Here is a 21,318-nt window from a genome sequence, read left to right as displayed (position 1 = left end):
TGGGTGAGTGCCTGGACAAGGATTGAACCCGAACCCCGACGTTTTGCACGTAATCGTGGAGTTATATTAACCACAAAGGGATGGACACTGATACTGACTGATACTGAGAAGACGTTTCTATAGGTTTCTGTGTAAGAAAAAGACCACGACGCCGACTTCTTTTACCTGCGTTCAAGACTGTGGAACCATATGCGTGCTTGGAGCACCCATTCAGGGCACGGATTCTCAGAGCAACTTCATGTTCCTTCCTGTCTTCCACCAGAATCTAGCAGAACGCTTGAGAAGAATACAATACCACTGAAGGCATTTCTCTTTTTCTTAAAGGCTTGCTGGGCACTGCACTATCGATAAATGATTGCAGCGAAGACAATGCCTTGCAGTGGACTGTACACGAGTCGACAAGGACGCCAGGAATATCAGTGATGGTTTACTTTTAGTCCCTCGGCAACATTCACTGCTTTCCCAAAAACAATGAGGGCGATGGCTGTGAATGATCCTTGTAGTGTCACCAAATCTCAACGGCAGCGTCAACTGCCTTAGGTGCACCTGTACCGGCGGTGCCCGTGCGACATTTCACACATGTAGAGATCCGCATGTTGAGTTGTGCTAAAGGGTCTAAGTTGGAGTCCCTGCCTTCCCTGGTCTTCGTTTCTGTGTTTGGGATGTATCGCCAACGCGGCGCCTTTGACGCCGTTCCAATGTAGTAATAACAATGAGCACTGTAGGATAGGTAAGCACAAAGCTAACAGCAATTTCTTCTTGTGATGTAATACACGCCTTAGTTTAAAGGAATGAGAACAAATCAATGAAAAGATTGAAATGTAAATAAAAGAAAGGAGGGAAAATTCCGTAAGTGAAGTTGTTATCTTTACTTTAGCTCCACCTTTTAGTCTCAGTATATTTGGCATTTGTTTAGATGAACGCAACTCTCAGCCTTGTTTACTGCGTTTTATGAGAACGCTCTTTCTAGTTTACGTTGCGTGACAGTTGTGGCGATTTTAATCGACTTCGATTTGCTGGTGACTATCCTGAGATATGGCCAACCTCCACCAGCCACCTCCAGCCCCCTGAAGGAGGAGAACGAGAAGAACGAGTGGCCCACCGCAAACGATGGCGGTTCCAGCCCGACCACTACCACCCCTACCACCACCACTACCACAAGCACCACCACCACAAGCACCAGCTCCGGGTGAGTACAGCTGGTGCCTGTAAAGAACTAGTTGGTCGCGGATAGGAGAAAGCGTCTCAGCCACCCCAGGAACAAATGGGCGAGTGGTGGATACCGAGGCATGGCACGCAGCGGCTGCCGGGTTGAGCATTGACATTCCATATTCGGTAGGGCCTATGACGGGTGGTGCCGTCTAGGGGCCATAAATCAACTGGAATTCAGTGCTCTGTTTAACGGAACGTGGATCGGCAGCTCTCTTAGAGGAGCGATTCAACAGTTCCAAAATTTCTAGTAGTGTTGTTCTTTTCAGGTCAGTTCCTAATGTCCCGTAACTACCTAGCCGAGGAAAGGCTTGCTGGTGTAAACAGATATGCATGATCGTTTTTTACGACTGTTATTTCGTCAAGTCAAGCTGGTTTGGCCATTTTAAGTTAGTTTTGTTGGTTATTTATTATGGGGCGCTTTTAGCCGGCGTTAGTTTGGGCTTGGCCGTAAACTGTGCGCCAAGCACGCGCGGGCTCCCACGGAATATGTTTTGCAAACACGCAGCCAGGTCTTCCGGTCGCCCAGACTTATCCCTGCAAGAAAGTGCGTCAAATAGCCACGCGGTGGTAGAAAGCGCCCGTAGTGAGGAAAGCGTGTCAGCCTTCGTTGACGAGATGGCAAGTTCGTATGCTGGCGGCCTGCAGATGTGACACGGTGTAACGAGGTATTTATTAATTCAGTTTGAGGGCTTTCCGCTCCGGCACTTCGCTGAAATGCCCAGAGGTTCCAAAGATTTATGCAGGTCTGGCATGTAGTTTTGTTAGGTTTCATAACTGCTACTTTCCACACCACGTGTCAGTGATTGTTACTACTTTTAACAAGTAATTATCTAACAGGTGTCGGCATAGGCCCTACGAAGGCTTCTTTCTCTAGAATGGCGAATCTGTATGCCCTTGGTAGGAAGTCCCCGAACAATGAAGTCGGTTTGGTTTTTTCTCACTCAGCCATGCGCTAATTTATCATTCGGCATCACATCGTCTGCTCAAGCTGCCTTCGAGGCACCGTTGTGTGGAATCAATTTCCTTCCACCCAAGCGTCTCACATAGCATTCTGACGAACAGTACATATCACGGCAGTATAACGCAGAAACCATTAGAGACCCTTCTTAGACATGTCCCAGTCGGTTGCACTGTACCGGTGCCGGTGGGGGACTTTCACAATAGCGGCAAAATCGAGGCGGATGTGGTAAAGGCCACTTTATTGTAGTCCGGCTCCCAGAATTAGGGCTCTTGGCGAGATCGAGTCCACCATGTCAGCTTCAGAGAGTGGGATGACGTCAGCGGATGTTCCCATAGGAGAGTTTGGGTACGCAGGGGATTGAGAAGCACAGACTGCGCCTAGTAGTACACGCATCCAGCGCAACCTGACCTTGCGCGATTGACTATGACTGTCGCCTATTTGGACGTGGTTAATTTAAGTATCCACCAAACAGCCCTCCGCACCTCGGGTGCATGTGGACAAGAGGCTCAACCCAACCGCAGTGCAACGGAGCAGCTTTCTCAATGCGGCCTGTTGTCGCAAAACGGCACTAAGATTCTATGCTTTTGAGTAAGGCACTCTAAAACTGCAGCTACATCCCGACATTCACGGCACCAAGACCGCATTAAGCTAATACAAAATTGTACCTTTAATCTACTAATTTAAAATGACGCCTTTAAATGTTTTGCCAGTGTTTCCTGTAAATTACGTAATCCAAAGTTTGGTTTCCCAGAAAGAGACCCGTACAAACCATTGGGACCATTTTTCAAACGGTAGGATTCTCAATGTCGAGAAGTTACGATAATAATGCATCATCAGGGCTCCTCGTAGAACACTAGGGCACTCATCCAATAGAATTTTTTACAGGCGCCAGAATGCAAAATAAGTTAGTGCCCTTCCACTCTGTTAAGTAGGATGCCTGCAAAGCAGCACGCCCTCCACGGAGTGCACGAAAAAAAAAACACGTTTGTTTGTAATTTACGACTGAGAATGTTTCATAGCCAATTACTTGATTGAAATTTGAAACAGCCAGGAGCTTTTTCCCAGCGCACGAACATAGATCTGTCTTTTTCGCTCCCGCGTCGAAGGCATCTTACGTTTGCGTTACACGTCAACCCAATTCACTATACCACAGATTGTACCGGACAGGTAGCATTGGACTATTTGACGACCACGTTGAACCTCAGGCCAACACAACGCGCATGTCGTCAGTAAAGTATGAAACCTAAATTCCCGCATGGCCCTCCCCCTCATATCGACGACCTCCTCTTCTAACCCGTGCACTTATAAATGCATTCCCAGCTTCACAACGACCTGGAACTTGAGGCGGCAACCCGGTGGAAGCGCCTTTTCGTGGTTTTCGCGCGCATTCACGCTTCTGTTCAGGCTTAAACTCTTAAGTTTGCGCTCTTCTTCCTCCAAGCGAGCGAGAGGAGTCCGTCCCATAGCGAGTTAATACCTCGAGAGCTTCGAGTTCTATAGTAGCAGACCCACACGTGGGTGTCCCTTTCGCTGCCCAGTCGTAGGCACCTCATTGTCTGCGAAACCTACCAACCCAAAACAAACCGCTAGATTGCGGAGGACTGCTGACTGGGCGCATTGAGCCACGAGACTGCCACGTAACATCTCCCGCTATCATAGGTCGGCAAACTCTCTCATAAGTGCACTCACACACCCCCCTTCACCCCGCACGAGTGAATGGTGAGTGAGCCTCACCGTCGTTCTGGCCTGGTGAGTGCGAGTGCGAGTGAGTGCGACCGCCACTCACGGATAGCCCCGTTCACCACTCGCGTGTGCGAGTTCCACTCGCGGCGAGAGAGAGAGAGAATAAACTTTATTTGGGCCTGCAGACGGTGGGGCGCCCTTAACAGGGGCCCAGGTGCCGTGACGCGGCCGCGACGTCGTTACGATAGCACCTCTTGAGCCGCACCCGGGCGCGCTCTACGAGGTCGGGGGGATCGTACCCCCTTCCGCGCGTCGCACTCCGGCCGCTGCCGTTCGAGGGCCGCCGCAACCTGCTGGGCGGCCTGTAGCTGGGTGTTGTAGTCCTTGCTCTTCTTCGCCGCATTGTACTGCGGTGGGAGCGTAGTGGTCTCGCTGGCCTCACGCGGTCGTAGTTGACAGTTCCAGAGGAGGTGAGCCGTAGTGGCTCGCTCCCGCTCGCACAGTCTACAAATGTCACTTTCATATACCTCCGGGCACACATGTCTGGCTAGCACTGGAGTCAGTATTGAATCAGTTTGCAGCTGTCTATACAGCACCGCCTCCGCTCGAGTAAGTCCCGGATGCGGGGGCGGCATAGTCCTCCTGTTGAATCGGCACCACTGTAGCACTTCGTTGTAGGTGGTCAGGGGGTCCTGGTTACCTTCTGGGGGTTGCCACTCCGAGATTTCGACACCACTAGCCACCGCGCGGTCGGCCAGTCCTCGCGCGGCGGCATGGGCCGTCTCGTTGTGGTTGTCATTGCCCCGGCGGGATACACTGGGGCCCATATGTGCCGGGAACCACTTCACACACACCGCACTGTCACGCACTCCTGCTGTACGGAGGACACGCGCCGCGACACTGCACACCCTGTTCTGAGCGTAGTTTAGCACTGCTGTTCTTGAATCGCTGAGCACCGTAGTCCACTGGGGATTCACTATGGCCAGGGCAATGGCCACCTCTTCGGCGTGTGAGGCCCTTCTAGCCCGGAAGCATGCGGAAGACCTGATTTCGCCCGTTGTAGCCGTCACCACTGCGGCCGCAAAGGTGGCGTGCTGACTCTGATGCTCGGCCGCGTCGACGAAGACTGCGCCGGTGTCTTGTGCATGTAAGTCCACCAGAGCTCGCGCTTTAGCAACTCTGCGGTCGTGGTTGTGCTCGGGGTTCATGTTCCTGGGGATAGGACATACGATGAGACGGTTGCGTACGTCTGCCGGTATCTGCTCCTTGGACCCCTGCAGGCCGCCTCGGGGGAGGAGGCCCACTTGGTGGAGGATGTAGCGGCCCGTCCGTGTTCTAGATAGGCGTTCTATTTGGGCGGTGCGCTGGGCTTCGGAAATCTCATCCAGCGTATTATGGACACCTAGAGCGAGCACCTTTGCAGTGCTGGTACTCCGGAGAAGTCCCAAAGCTGTCTTGTAGGTCTTGCGGATAGTGGCGCCCACCTTTTCCCGCTCGCACTGCCGCCAGTTGTGGAAGGCGGCTACATATGCGATGTGGCTGACGTCAAACGATTGTACCAGTCGAGTGAGGCTGGATTCTTTCATGCCCGCATGTCGCGTGGAGATGCGCCGGATGAGATGGACCGCCGCTGCCGCCTTCGTTGCTATCTTGCTGACCGTGGACCCGTTGGTTCGGTTCCGCTCGATCAGGAGGCCCAAAGCCCGTATTTGTGCGACTTCGGGAATCGCCTGGCCCCCTGTCGTACACACCGTAATGGGAATTGGTGATTGCGGCTTGCGCCTGCCCCTCGGGGGGAGGATGAGCAGCTCTGATTTAGAGGGGGAGCATATGAGGCCCGTGCCATCAAGCTGGTCTTCGATAGCGTCGACTGCTGCTTGGAGAGTATCTTCGATGTGGCCGTCGCTCCCTCCCGTGACCCACAGTGTAATGTCGTCGGCATAGATGGTATGCCGAACGTCCGGCACCTGCCCGAGGCGGTTGGCGACGCCAATCATAACCAGGTTGAAAAGCAGCGGCGATACCATGGATCCCTGGGGGGTACCTCTGCTGCCAAGTTGCTTCTCGGGTAATTGGAGCTCACCGGCGCACATTTGCGTGTAGCGGCCTGTGAGGAAGTCCCGTATGTATGCGTACGTCCGCCGCCCCATGTTCAAGTGAGAGACTTGCGCCAGAATCGCAGAGTGCCGCACCCTATCGAAGGCACTTTGGAGGTCGAGGCCCAACACCGCCTTGTTGTCCCGGGCGTTGACCATGTCGTCGATAACCTCGTGCTTAAGGAGGAGCATGGCATCTTGAGTGCTCAGGTGACTCCGAAACCCTATGAGTGAGTCGGGGTAGAGTTCGTTGTCTTCGAGATAGCGCTGCCATCGGTTGAGGAGGACATGTTCTAAGACTTTGCCCACACACGAAGTGAGCGAAATCGGCCGGAGATGGTCGATACTTGGCGGTTTGCCCGGCTTCGGAATTAGGACTGTTCTGGCCGTCTGCCACGCTCAGCCCTCGCGTGTGCGAGCGCCACTCGCGGCGAGTGGAACTCGCCACTCGTGAGTTCGAGTTCCATTTGCGGCGAGCCCCGCTCAGCACTCGCGAGTGCGAAAGTCACTCGCGGTGAACCCCAATCACCACTCGCGAGTGCGAGTTCCACTCGCGGTGAGCCCCACTCACCACTCGCGAGTGCGAGTTGCCCTCGCGGTGAGCCCCACTCGCCCCTCTTGAGTGCGAGTTCTCGCGGCGAGCCCCGCTCAGCATTCGCGGGTTGCGAAAGCCACTCCCGGTGAACCTCACTCACCACTCGCGAGTGCGAGTTCCACTCGCGGCGAGCCACGCTCACCACTCATGAGTGGCGAGTGAATGCGCGGTTCTTGCGCGATGTGCGGGGCTTACTGCGGTGAGCATCACTAGCTGTAGGCATTCGTCGAAAGGGCCACTTGCTGTGGTAATTGCTGCTGGCGATATCCACTTGTGCGCACAGCCACTAGTTAATGGAACGACTGCCTTTAGCTTCGGGAATATGTGGCTACTCCCCTTTATAATTAAGGCACCGTGGAATCAACTCCCCAGTGACCTATTGATTTAGGAATACGATTTGAATGTACGTCTGACGCCACAATGCACTGGTACTCTCACTGTCATGGCTCATTGAGGGGCTGTTACGCGCTCGCCCAATGAGGTTTCTGGCTCGCAGCGTTTTTGTGTTGGAATTAGTGTCGGTAACGTCGTCGCAACAAAGCGATTGCACTTCACTACCGCTGAGCGCGCGATGGAGGCATTAGGAAGCACCGTGGTCTAGTGCCGTAATACTTGGTGTACATAATTGGCCGGCTTGCTGCAGCTGTCAATAGTCCGGCTGTTCTTAAGCGCAGATTGTGAGTACCCGTATTCGTTTGAAAAGGTATCGCAGATTTTCACGGATTCGCGTATCAGGATGGCGAAACGGTTCGGATGGGCGAGTTGCATGTTGTGGAAGCAGTAGCTTATTTTCGAGGCCTTGGCGTATTAAACATATCAGTGTTTGACATTACTTGTTACGGCAGCGCTCTGTTATGGTGCTCGCTTCCACGCGGACTTGGCGTCACACATCTTTCTACGGTAGTTACGGTGCGTGCTTTGAGGCATGGGATTTGCTGCTGTCCGGGTGTTTGACACACCTGAAAACCTCACCGCTGCTGTTTTATTTCAAACTTCACCAAAACGTTTACGTTTCCTTATGTTGCGTGAATGTTGCATGGACTCATATGCGCCGATGTGCGTAATTTTCGCAAGGAAACGAAGTAAGCTCGTCTTAGCATCACCTCGCATAGTATTTGTCATGATGACTCGCTGACTGCACCCCTTCGTTTAGTTCCCTGTCTCCCTCTGCAGTTTGTGTATCCGTTCGGGCGGATTCACAAGAATCGTACGTTATGTCTGACTCCTCATTCGCCTTACCGAATCGCGGAGTTCGAATTGTTACTGTTGCGTGCATTTTGTGAAATATACTTTTCATACCTTCGGATCGCGAAAGGTAAGATACTCGCTGTTCGCTCTGCTCTGTTGTTATCGACCGTCATTTACCATTATGCTTGTGAATTTTCCCGCCCAAGTTGATTTGGGACCTGGGCTCCCGCATTTTGCCTTTTTCATTCTGTCCGTTCACGGTCGCCAAACAACTAGTTATGAAGGCGAAATTGCTTCTGCTGCTTTATTTTCATATTTAGCGTTATGTTCAGGCATATACTGCTTTGCATTAATTTTTTTTTTGTGTTGACAAATGATTGTATTCTTTACAAGCAAGACAGGGGGTCGTTTCATAGGTATTCATGTCGAATCGCATTAGTAAGGTATATAAATGAGAACGTTTCAACGCTGGTCGCAACCTCTGAAACACTGAAAGCGGAGTGAATAAATAATTTTGGCTGCCATCTTCGAACCGAGGTGGAGGTAGAGCTGGTCACGTAATCACCAGCGAGTACCCACACATTTTTTACTAATCAGGCTGGGGAAGCTCAAACACATTCGCATTGAATGAATGAAGTACTTTTTAACATTTACGCGGTGCTTTACACGGTATAACGGAGCTTAAAGGAGTACCGACACGAAATTTTCGTGCTATGTTTTTTCGCTGCTGTGGTTGCCTAGGAGCCCACTAATCATACAATGGCTCGTTAGACGGCCTATCGCAGCGTAACCAATCCTTTGCCGTTTTTTATTCGTGCCAGTCTCGGTTTCGACAAAATGCCGCTCCCACGAAGCCCAGGTAACGGCTGCCAATGTGCTTCCCCCTAAAACGACCGAAACCCACCGTCGCCGTTTACACTCAAATTCACTTCGACAAGTAGCGGCGAATCCCTACCGGTAGAAGAGAAAATTCCCCAGTTGGAACGCCGGCTTGAGCCCATATTTCTTTTTCAGCTTGGAAAGTCTTCCTATAGCGACATTTTCGCCGGTGTCTTTCACGCCTAAGTATGCGCAATCACCGGTTGCCGGTTTATGCGTGTACGATTAGCGGGTGTCAAAAGGAAACGTGCGCACACAGCTAGGCTTCATGCCGCTACGGTGAAATGCCGGTTGTGCTGGTGGGAGATTTAAATGTTGAAATTACAGGGCTCAATGCGCTTAGTCGGTAACCTCCTTAATTGAGTTGTTCATTCGGATGTGGGTTGATGTGTTACACAGAGATCTAACACAGATGGTAAGATGCATACGAAGGGGAAGGAAAGCTGACAGCCAGATGTTTGCACGCGAGAATAGAGTTCAAGGGCTTCCAGGTTTTAAATTGTTAATGGACAGATGAATGCCACTTGTTTGGAGGCAGGAGAGCAAGAACCGAAGCATTGTCCTGAACACAAGCGCGAATGGGTACAGAAACAGAGGAAAGCTGCTGGCACCACCATTACCGCGTCAAGTTCAGCTCGTGGAGTAGCAGCGAATTACTCTCGGATGAACAGCAAGTTGCGCGCTTGGAACGCCAGCGTGAGGCAATATCACTTCTCCAGAGGGCTTTCAGGGGATATTTTTGACGGCATCTGACACTTCTAAGCACGCTCACATGACCGGATGCCGGTTTATGCGTGCGGAGGTTTGTAGTGGAGAATAGTGGAAGTGAGGATAAGGGCATGCACGCGCAGCTATAGGTTTGATTCCTGTACTGATGGATAGCATGTCCTTCGTGCTGGTGCGAGATTTAACCCCGGACGTTAAACGACCCAATGGGACCTATCCGGAGTCAGTGGTAGAGCGGATTGGGTTTGTGTGTTAGGCTGTGTTGAGATTACCGACGCAAGACCCGTATCATGATCTATGGACGCAAAAAAATACCATATCATGCAGTTCGGTTGGCTGAGAACTGAAATGACGTCATTCTTTAAAGTTATTACGACAGTTGCGGCAACCGTCTGAACCCGGTCTTAGATAAACAGTAAGATGCTTACGGGACGCGTATTCCCAAACCTTATCCCGTAGGGGCCTACGCCGACCCCCCTCCCCCCCCCCCCTTCCCAAGCAGCGACGCAGCACCGTGATGTCACTTCCTCTATGTGCATGACTTCATGCGACGTGGATTTTTTTCTTTTTTTTTCCCTCTCATTTTGGCTGCTTTGCGGGCGGCCGATGGTTTCGCTCCGTGCGCGGGGCTGGCCTGCGGCGCTGGGGAAGCTGACGGACATGTGGTAGAAGTTAACCTTTTGTACCTGAGCTTCTGAGCCCTCCGCGCTCTTCTTGAGCGCCTGCAATTTGACGCTGACCTCCCATCGTGTTCCTAGATAAGCGCTCGGCTCGGTGCTCTAAGTGCACGCACTCGGATGGACGTTTTCACGTACATGTAGCTATTATATACGTACCGCAAAACAAACGCTCTCATTAAAGTGAAGACAAAAATTTGTTTTGGACTTTTGTGGTCGTGCTGCTTCACGGCGGCCGATGGTTTCGCTCCGAACGCAAGCCTGGAGTACGCGCTGGGAAGCTGAAGCTCGCTCTCCGCGCTCGCTTGCGCACCTGCAGTCGCTCCCAGTTAAGCTATAGCGCTCGGAGCGTTGCTCAAAGTGCGCGCGCGGATGGATTCTTTTGCACGTACATGCAGTTATTGTTTACGTTGCGGAAAGCAAGCACTCCTATTAAAGTGAGCACAAAAATGTTTTCTTGGTCTTGGGTGGTCCTTTGGACTCCGTACCGAAGCGCAAACGTTTTCTCTAATTCAGTCGAACGCGCACGCGTACGTCGGTCGCTCCTCTGCTGTGAACATCAGCGAGCGTGTTATTCGCCATAATCGTCTGTGCCTCGCACTCACGCAGAACTGCCCATCACAAGGTCCGTTCTCAGAATTGTATGCGCCATGCGCATCCCCCGCGCATTCACGCGATTATTGCGCAGCTTATAACTTCTGCTGCATGGATGAGCACGAGCATCCACTCGAGGTCGTCAGAGATGACCTCGCGTCAACAGATCATGAGTCTGTGTTCCGCGCCAACCTGCCTGACGAAGTAACAGTCAACGCTTTAATGGACACGTAGAGCGGGTGCACCACCACTATACCTGGATTGTCCTAAAGGTCCAGGAACGGGGCGAAAGGTTTGTTTTTCGATACGGAGCGTTGTAGTACGTGAAGCGTCGTTTTGCAACTTGTGTTGTACTATTCATACTTTCATTCTTTCTATTTCTTCTTTATAGATTTGTGTACTTTTTTTGCGAGTGTGTCGCTTACAGTTGTGGCGCGAACTGTGAAGCAATCCGCGCGCATTAAGAGGCCAGACACCACGGAAATCTATATGTGGTAGCTAAAAACTTCGTCTCATGAAACAGACATGTCTGCTCATCTATCCGCATAAGTGGATCTCGAAAAGTGACATTTTGTGCCGCTAATTTGACTCCCAGATCACTATCCCAAAAATAGTGTGCCCAGGAGATAACTGTTTTTTTTTTACATAGTTTTATCTATGCTGCGACTACCGTGACCTCAAGCTCATGCGCAGCTACTCATTAGTTCCACCGAAAAGAATATACGCATCTTATGCAGCAAAATCTGTGTGTGCAAGAAGCACAAATTGTTAATAATAACTAATGGACATTGGCAAAAGTGTGAGTGGTAGCACGCATGATTAGTGATATGAAACTGCGCCCTGATGGCTTCACTGTAGAGACTTGTCAATAGCCTTGCACAGAAGACATATATCAAACTCCTCGAGTACTTCAAAGGCTGTACAATCCAACTATTACTTAGCCCTCGGTTTGTCTAAATTTTTGATATTGTTTCCCTAAATTGTTATGACGAGAAGTGCAAATTATGCAGCATTCATGACCGAGTGTAAAACGTGTACGTTTGAGCTAGTGTCTTTCTTATCAACGTACCACCCTTGCAAGAACGATTCACATCTTTCATTGCTGTTAAGAAAATGTCAATGTTTTCTTCAGTGGCACTGTTCCTGATAAAGAATTAGTGCAACGAAGTTAACGAAATCCAATGTAATAGTGCTTATGAATGTGACAAAATGTAGCAGCTCATGAAGCTGTAATATTTCGAAGGGCAGGACAGTTTGTAAATGTAGTCATGGTTAATTGGCTGCCTTTCTTGTAATCCTTACCTGCAGAACCGAATCGTATTTTGAGGTGTGTATATAGTGAAAGTGCACCCAACTCAATTGTATACCCTTCTGTGTGTTGTAGAATGGCCTTTCAATGAGAGTGTTTGCTTTCCGGAAGGAATGTAATAGCCTTCGTAATGTAATGTAATAACGTGAAATCGTCCATCCGAGTGCGCGCACTTAGATCACCGAGCCGAGCGCTTATCTAAAAATACGATGGGATCCAAGGTCAGCTTCAACTGAGAGCTTCAACTGGGAACCAAGGCGCGCAAGAGCTGGGAGAGCTCAGGGGCTCAGGTACAAAAGGTTAACTTGTACCACATGTGCGTCAGCTTCCCCAGCGCCGCAGGCCAGCCCCGCGCACGGAGCAATACCATCGGCCGCCCGCAAAGCAGCCGAAACGAGGGGAAAAAAAAGAAAAAAATCCACGTCGCATGAAGTCGCGCACATAGAGGAAGTGTTGTCACGGTGCTGCGTCGCTGCTTGGGGGTGTGTGGTCGGTGTGGGAACCTGCGGGATATAGTTTGGGAATACGCGGCAGAAACACAGGCAGCTCCAGGTTTATCTTCAGGAACAAAGCTTCGATCCCTCAGAGGTTCATTCAGCTAATTGACTAGGAAATATGCTCTATCACAACTTACAATAAAAGTGTTTGGTTTCGTGCAGTCCGTGGACTGCGCCCAGCTTTTCAGGTCATCTTTCTCCACAGAGTGGAAGGGCACTAAATACGATGTCGGACCGCTGACCAAAGCCACCACCAAGAATCATGACTCGGCGTTTGCAGAGGGTCGTTACTTTTGCTCGATCGTACCCTTTGTATGCTAACGTACTGTAAAACACTGCTAACTATGTTTAGTGGTCATTGCCGTGCAAAATGTGAACATTTGGCAGTACTTGTTTTGTTTTTTCGGTTAAGAAAACGCCTTTTATGGGTGTAACGAAGCTCACTGAGTTAGCAAACGCTTGTTTTTTAAAAGTGATACAAGTTTTATTTTCTCGGCATAGTTTAATAACGCCAGTAACCATCTTCCCTTGCCTAACTCACTTTGCAATGTCAGCCCCTGCGTATCCCATTACGCGGAGAGATCGGGTTGAAAATCCTTTTCGAGAGAGATTTGGAGGATGCAAAATGAGGAGAACAACGTAAAGTGTACGATACACCAGAAGAATAAAAGGACAACCGCGGTGCCGACAAGTGAATTCATTTTCCCGCAAATTGTCCGATACTTTGACAGCAAAAGAGTGCGACAATGAGAAGACCGGCATGATTGGTATTGATAACAACTCTCATCACAATGCTCCACTGCTACGCACCAGAAACACGCCATGAACTATGTAAAGGCCAAACATTTGATCAATTTTTGGGACAGGGTTAGATGGCAGGCCAAGACATTTTTCTTTCCTTCAGGAATTCTATTTTTGCTTCTTCAATGAACGAAAGACTGACCAACTAGCCAACGCCTCAAACCTGCGTGCAGGAGGATAGTAGGGAAAGGATGCTGGGAGGAAGGGGTTCTTGGGAGGAAGATGAAGAAGTGAAAGGGGGAATAGTGGATGAAGTGAGCTCAGATGATGAACACAGATGTGGAACACAACGGGAGTCGCACTGCAGCTGCAGACCCACCCACTTCAGTCGGTATCATCGTCCCGAGATCAGCGTGTTTCGAGATGTCATCATTTACCGAGTGCGCACGAGGGAACAAATTTCTCGTGATAGAAGTTCTTAGTTAGCCCTACTTGACCTATTTAAGTATAGCCAACGTTGCTACATAAGCTCTCTAGTAAAGTTGGCTTTAATGTTGGCTATCTCGGGTGGTTATGTTGGGGTATAACGTCACCTTTAAAAACGCCAATCGTATGCACGCAGGTAATCGTCTTGCAAATAATGAGTTCCTAAAGCGAACAGTGCTTTTTGGGCTATCTTTAAAAATTAGTTCGTCTGTCACACGGATCAGCCAGAAATGCAACAGGTGATCGCGTTAACTATGGCCGGGTAAATGACACTGCTTGAATGGATGTGCCTAGTTGCGTGGCGAGGGGAAGGAGAGCGCAGGCGGGAAAGGAAAGGTGGCGTAGACGGAGCAAGCGGACTCAAGAAGAGAATTGGTTGGGAGAGACCTATGGCTGGTGAGGGCCGGGATTGTTGTGGGGGACCACGCGGGGGAGTTGGAAGGGGAAAAGAGAATCAGCAGTAAAGAAGGGAGCTCTAGGGAGAGCGGAAGAGGGGAACGCAGGATTGAGTCACGGGTGGAAAAGGGAGCAGGAGATGGGAAGGAAAATTGGTGGTGGGAGAAGGGAGGACAGGGTGGGAAAAGATCAAATAAAAAGCGGGAGAGCGAAGAGGTAGAGCGGCTAAGCGGTATCGTCCTGCGACGTCTTCTGGAGGAAAGCAACCCAACGGCCAGCCATTGTTTCCGCAGCACGAGAAACCGGGTATAAATGTATGTATCGAAACCTGCAGAACCTCCGGTTTGTAGCCAAAGAACTGCTTTCCTTTTACCATTAACTCTCAGACGCTTGTTTTAAATGAACCTTAAATGGTAGCTAAGTTTAAAAAAAAGAAAATTGTGACTTGGCAACGATGGGATGCCTTTTAATCTATATATACAAATGCATCTTGTCGAGGCAGTTGTAGACGGTTTTCGCGATGAGGTAAGTGCGTCCTCCTCTTCGCGAAAGATAAGCCCTGATATAATGGTGTATGACTGTCAACATCATGCTGTCAACGTCATACAACACGCAGTTACAGTTACACTGCTTACAATTATTCACCGCTCTAGCAAATTAGCGATTACACAAGATGCACGGAATTGAGTTATCTCAGAGGAGCTCCGACGGATTTGTCTATCCTTGTGGTGGTTCGCTTCACCCTCTGTGAAGTTCGAGCTAGCCCACAGAACAGGGTTTCCCGCTGCATCAATATTCTGCCCTGCACGTCAAACTTGTGGAAGAAGCGTCCGTGCAAACTAAGTTCGCACACGCATTTCCCTTGCGAAGAGCTCCCTTGGAAGCGGGTATTTACTACTACCATGCATTTACCACACCAAACGGTATTTCACTTTATATGATGGAACTGCAGACAGTTTCGAATTCCGCACTCAAGAGGTTTGTGTTGGCAATACGTCTGCAACGTGCACGTGGTATTAATTGACTAACTTGGCTGCTCTCCTTCACACTGTGCCCGTCAGGCTACAATTTACCCACAGGGTATGCCCAAGTTCCAGGGAGAGACGCCGGCAACATCGTCTGTGCTCCCGGCCTCGAGTATTTGGCGAGCATTGACCTCATAATTGTAGAGCAGCACGTGGAACTCGTTGAAGGTGAGATTATCAGTCATCATCATTATCAGAATAATAATCATAACTACAGTCGTCACCGTTGTCTATTATAACCGTCACCACCACAATCATCATCATCATCATCATCATTGTGATAATCACCGCTGCCATCATCGATGTCTACATCACTATCATCATCGTTTTACTCCTCTTTCTCTTCTTATTTCATCCTAATACCGCTCGTCGTCGTTATCACTCAGTCCACCGCACGCCGAAGGCCTCTCCCATCCATTTTTTATTTTCGCACTTCTCATGGATTGAAATTCATTGATCCCCTCTCAAATTTCTTTTTAATAACTTTCCCAACGCTAAATCGGAAGTAATTCGTGTATTTAGAATAATTTAATGCGCACTTTATTCCGTATTTCTATAAACATCCCCCCGTGATCGCCTCCATCAATGGAGAGAGAGATAGATGGAGAGGCAGAGTTATTATAGTGCACTAGAGAGGTTTGCCGGCTTGTTCTCGCCTACATGCTACTCTGCCAGGATGGGGAGAAAAGAGTAACGGCCCTACAGGAAGCAGGTCAGAAGACAGAGGGAAAGAAAGGAGGGGTACAAATGTCAACAAAGAGCTTTGCGTAGGTGACGTAAAAGTACAGATGGTAATTAGCACTGCGTGAGTGACATAAAATTACAGATGGTCTCACAGGCAAAGATACGAAGTTCTAGATTGTCTCTGCGACCCCGATGTCGTTTAAATAAGCAAGTAAGGCAACCAACACTGCTTTCTGAGGTGATGGAGAGGGCCAGGGTCCAAAAACAGCTTTTAGAGATGTAGATCCGAAATTCAGCACTCGATCTTCTATGCGAGGTGGTTTCCTGTCCTGCCTGTAGGCCGGACGCTGTAACATGATGTGATCAGCTATTTTCGACAATATGCAGTTTTTATTATACGGATTTACGATTTGCCGAGGCCACGGCGGTAGGAGTTCGTGAGGGCTGCGTTGAAACACAGCCGGTGGTTAGAGTTTCAAGACGACGTGAAACCCACCCTGGTAGCCTCATTCTGAGGCAAAAGTCTTGCGGGCTAACGCTAGCGACCAATGGTCACAAGTAGAACTCACGATTGATGCCAAGTCTCTTCCACGTAAGGCCTGGCTGCACGTCCTCGGCTTCAATTTGCCGGATGGTGGGAAGGCCTCACAGTCGTTCAATCGATGTAAGCTCAAATTACCCAACGTACTCACATAATCGGGTGGCTGACCCGACGTCACCACGGCCTAGGAGAAAATTATACGTGATTTCCGAACTCTGATACATACTCGCATTCTTTACCCCCATCCATACGGAAAATGTACACCATCGCGGTGATACCATACTTGAACGGCTCCTCCTGCTAGCCACCCGTTTGGCTTTAAAGGTCGCTGATAAACCCCCTTGCTTATTTCGAGGCTACTCAGCCATGCGCGTCCTTGCCAGAACAACTTGATCTTTATTTGGCGGCACAACACGCTCCCGCTTTCTTCACGTGCCCGTTTTCACCTTTATTCTCTTCATGTCGAGGTATCTTCTGTACCCGATATAACAGCGACATACCCGCCTTGGTAGCATGTCCCTCGCATAACAGTTCCTACCATTCCAATCAACGTATCCCGAATATCACATCCAGGACAGCGTCGTGTTTAAATATGCGCTCTTCGTTGTCGCTATGGTGATCTATAAATCAACCTTTTATTTAGCCTTCTTTTCATAAAATGGTGCTGGCACAAGAACAAAAAGCCGCAGTGCAGCAGCTTGACGAAATCCTTGCCCCGTTGTCTTCGCAACGGATACAGCGTATGGACTCTTCCATACACACAAAATGCAGTAAAATTACAACAAACGTGTAGCAGATACTACCGCACGAATAACTCATTCACACTACAGGTAATACAGTAGTGGCACAAAACACAATAGAATTACGAGCATAATATCATTGCAATATGCATGTAGCCTGTTGCATCGATGCAATGTTTTGCACACTAAGGGCTTAATTGAAAGCACATACATTCTGTATAATGTACAGAAATATTTCACAAAATATCAACCAGGGAAAATTGGGTTATTGAAATTATGCAAAGTACGTAGGCCGCAGCCCGAGGCACAGGTATATATATTTGAAATGCACAACTACAAGCGAATGACAAGCACACAAAAGATAATTTTTTGCTAGTTTGAGGCAAGGCCTCCATTTTTAATAATATGCGACTTCGATAGTTTCGTTGAGATACAACTTAAATCTACGCCATTTCTGTGTAATTTGTTTAATAAACACGGTGCACGATACTGCAAGCTTGAAAAACCGTAGTTCGTACGCGAGAAAGGTTGTGACCATATGTTTCTTTCCGTAAAGCTATAAGACGGTACTAGGGTTGGCCTATTCAGGTTACATAGACCTATAAAGGCTTGTTATATTGGAAAAATTGTTTGCATTTGAGCTTGAGGTTAGTTTCATATAAATGCCGAATCGGCATTACATTAAGGCTGTAAGAAATTTCTTAGGTATGCACTTCATACGGTACGTTAGCAATTTTCGGACGGCCCTTTTCTGCAATACACCTAACTTGTGTATGTTGGTTCGTGATGTTGTTCCCCGTACAAGAGAACAACAACTTAAGTGAGAGGAAAATAATGCATGATAAATTCAAAGCTTAATCTTGGACAGTAACACCTGTCGTAAGTTGCACCATATACCGCACGTCCTTGCCAGAAAGCTAGCTGTGCGCTCAATATGGTCATCCCATGTTAAATACTTATTAAAAATTACCCCCAAAGTTTCAACTTCTGTCGACAACTGTATGTTCTCGGATCCAAGATAAATTGCAATATCTCGGTTAATGCATTTTTGCGGTGGCGTAAATAGAAGAGCTTTTATTTTTACTGCTTTATTTCAAAAGAATTGAGTTTACTCCATTTTAATAATTTACGCAAGGCATCATTTGCTACATTTTCGTGATAATTAACATTGCTAGGCTGTAGAAACACACTTGTATCATCTGCATAAACTATGAAATGAGCATGCTCAGTAATATTGACAGTGACGTACACAGATGCTTCCTCATCCTCCAAAGACGCACGCGGGGTCACAGTAGTAGTTCCTCCTACCCACCCGCCCTTGCAGAAAAGATACTCAGGCGTTCCTTCCTCCCTGTCTTTTCTGGTTCAAGCAATCACTGACGCAATCGTATCCTTAGCCACTCCTGGTAACCACATTATCCTCAGCGCAGTCAGGATGCTCCCCGCTTGTTTCAGAAGCAGTGTTTGCCCCTCATACGATGCGTACACTCCACACTCATCAGGCGAAACACACTCGTAGTAGCTGCATGTTGGGCAGGGTGTCTGGTCCCGCAGGACTCCCAGGCAACGAGCTGGCACATCAGCTCTTCCGTGCTCCGTCCCAACCGGGAGACTCGGAGGCACCCTGGTCAATCCCTTTCCAACCGCTCACGCAGGCGCGACAAGCCAGTCTATTTCGTCGGCAGAATGTGCAACAGTTAGTCAGGGATAGGCAGACTCTTCCTATGCCATGTCACCTGCTACATTGGGCAGAGGCTTGTCCTATCCGGCAAGCGCGAACGGACAGTCTTCCAACCCCACACATACTACATGGATTAGAATGCCATCGCCACCCGGGACGCTGCTCTAAGTGTTCTGGCTGTGACAATGCGTCCCATGCTCTTTGGGGCTGTTCGGGTTCGCAACCATCATTCTCAAATCTACATGCATGATCCCAGAAATTCCTTTCACTTCCTCCCGAGTCTCTCCAAGTCTGACCCGTGCCGCCGGTGGGAACGGACAGAGCGGCCTCTTCGCGAGCTTTGGTGGCTCACGCCCGCGAGGTCCTTCCATCTGTATATATTATTTTTAGACCACCGCACTTTGGGGGTCTTTTCGCGTCAATAGTACATATCAACAACAACAACAACAACAAAAGAGCCTATATGGCGGAAGAAAGAGTGCCGAGCTTCAGGGAAAGACCACAAATGAATTTTATGCGTGGAGTCGTTGCCCACATTTTCTGAGCCACGCAATTTATAGATCGGTAGTGCATGTGTATGACACAGCGCCTTTTACTTAGTAAAAAATGCTATATGCTGAGTGGAAGTGTTAAAAGCTGTGCAAAATGCTTACTTGCTAATTTATGCCTTTTTATTCTTTTCTTGGCGTTCAGCTCTCCTGGGATGCGAAACAAGCAATCGCTACATAGCAAAAAACTCAGTGGGCCAAACTATATATGACATTAAAGAAAGTAAGTATACCTCTAAGGTTTTTACTGTATCGTGATTTGTGTATTAAGGGGCATGCAATATCCCGTAAAGACGCTCTTGCAGCCTTACGGAGCTCCACCTTCCTTTTATTTTCAGATGCATGCTATAGTCATCTCGTCGATGCTCACAAACTGCGATTTCGGGGCGTGTTAAAAATCCCCACGTGGTAAAAATTAATCAATATCCTACCGCTATACAGGGTTTCATAGTCAAGGTATAGCTTTGTTGCCTTCCAACAAAGTTTGTTTGTTGGTTGGCAACAAACAAAGTTTGTTGCCAACCAACCATCCGGACGACCGACCGACCGACCGACCGACCAACCGACTGTTTCGCCAAGCGGTCGGGATTGCGATTGGTCAAGCGAAACAAAATTACACCATCTTCCCGTGGGGAACCCTGATGAGGATGCGAAGCATCGTGGCGGTTCCGTGTGGTTGGGTTCCATTGTGTTGCCGTTATGTTGAGTGATCTGGTTTTTACTAGCGCCAGAGGGAATTCCGCGTGCGGGTCCACACCGGTGGCAAAGGCACGCAAGTGCTGTTGTGTTACGGTGAGTAGGCGGTGGTTCTCGAGGCGCCGAAACTCGTCCATCATGTTCTTGTCGATGTTGTCTCTGTGGTAGAATCGGTAGTCTCCGCCAGCTTTGGTGAGGTAAAGGTTGTTGACATTGGTGCACCGGCTGAGAGCAATGTACACACCCTCTCTTCGCAGCTTTGTCTTCTCGTTCTTCTTCTTCGGCGGTTCCCCTATGGGAAGATGACGACGGTGGTTGAACGCGAACCTATCTCGTGATGGATTCTTTGGTTGGCCAATCGATAAGGGCATCCTGCCACAATGAGCATCAGAGGCGCTGCGGACGGGGCTGGATGAGCTGCAAGGCGCGTGGCGCTTCCCGCCACAGCTTTCCCACGCGGAATTTCAACATCCACCTCTAAAGTTTTCAGTTCGTCGTTTCCGTTGACGTTCAGCTTCGCGTGCCTTCGTTGTGTCAGTAGCTTCTTGACGTAGTTTGAATGAGTCAAGGACATAAGGCGCGTTCGTAGCACTTGCTCCTGTCCCGGATTAGTTTGCTATTTGAAGTGTATAAGTTCAAGACGCCCTATCTGGAATGGTTACCTGTACTAGAAGAACTGTGAACGTTTGGTGTGTATTTTAAGTTTTTCCGTCAGCTGAACTTTGACCGACGGTTTTTAATGTATCCGTGACGTGAATTCTGTGCGAAAAAAGGTAATAAAGGAAAAAAAAGTGAAAAAAAAGCCCGATTGGTAGCGTAGTGGGAAGAGCACCGCGTACCTGCCATTGCGGGCAGAGAGTCGTGGGATCGAAACCGGGCGCCGCTAACTATTTCTTTTTTTATAGTGTAGTATCGCGCAGCTGTGGGTGTAAGGAGGAGAGTTGCGCATGCGCAGTGTGAGTGCGGACGCCGACGCGGGACATGCCGAGACCATAAGATGCTTTCGCATCTAATATTTCGGTATAGCCCACCTTCCCACTGTAGCGGAAGAACGACGAAAGCAAGACCGGAGCCATGGCTTCCCTTAACGGGGATGATAATTTTAATGACACGGCGAGTTTGTTCTTGATGAGGATGATAATCACCATATACCCAAAGGGAGATTTAACACCCCCTTTTACAGTTATATCTCCGTGCGCTCAAAGGGATAAACTACGTTAGGCTAGGCACAAATGTTCCTCCTATTGTGGAGGTGGCATTGGCTGCCATGCTATTTACGGTAGCGGAGTAGTAATATAATGGCATGTTTTTCGCGGAGGTTTCTGGAAAGGGTCACAACATGTAAGCTTTTCAGTTTTTTTGG

At 49.0% G+C, this 21,318-nt stretch overlaps 1 protein-coding gene across 1 annotated transcript in view; it reads right to left on the bottom strand.

Annotated features, from left to right (window-relative positions):
• LOC144148632 (phospholipid scramblase 1-like) overlaps positions 1–16,406 on the bottom strand; it is a 78,235-nt gene extending 61,829 nt beyond the window's left edge. The window contains exon 1 of the mRNA XM_077680142.1: positions 16,319–16,406. The gene's annotated coding sequence lies outside the window, so the exon portion shown is untranslated. The remainder of the gene's footprint in view (positions 1–16,318) is intronic.
• Between the last annotated feature and the right edge of the window lie 4,912 nt (positions 16,407–21,318).

Source organism: Haemaphysalis longicornis, unplaced genomic scaffold (genome assembly GCF_048455015.1).
Source record: "Haemaphysalis longicornis isolate Haplotype H1 unplaced genomic scaffold, Haemaphysalis longicornis Haplotype H1 scaffold_8, whole genome shotgun sequence".
NCBI classification, from domain to species: Eukaryota; Metazoa; Arthropoda; class Arachnida; order Ixodida; family Ixodidae; genus Haemaphysalis; species Haemaphysalis longicornis.
The sequence above is the reverse complement of the archived record's forward strand: the minus strand, read 5'-3'. Positions and strand labels throughout refer to the sequence as shown.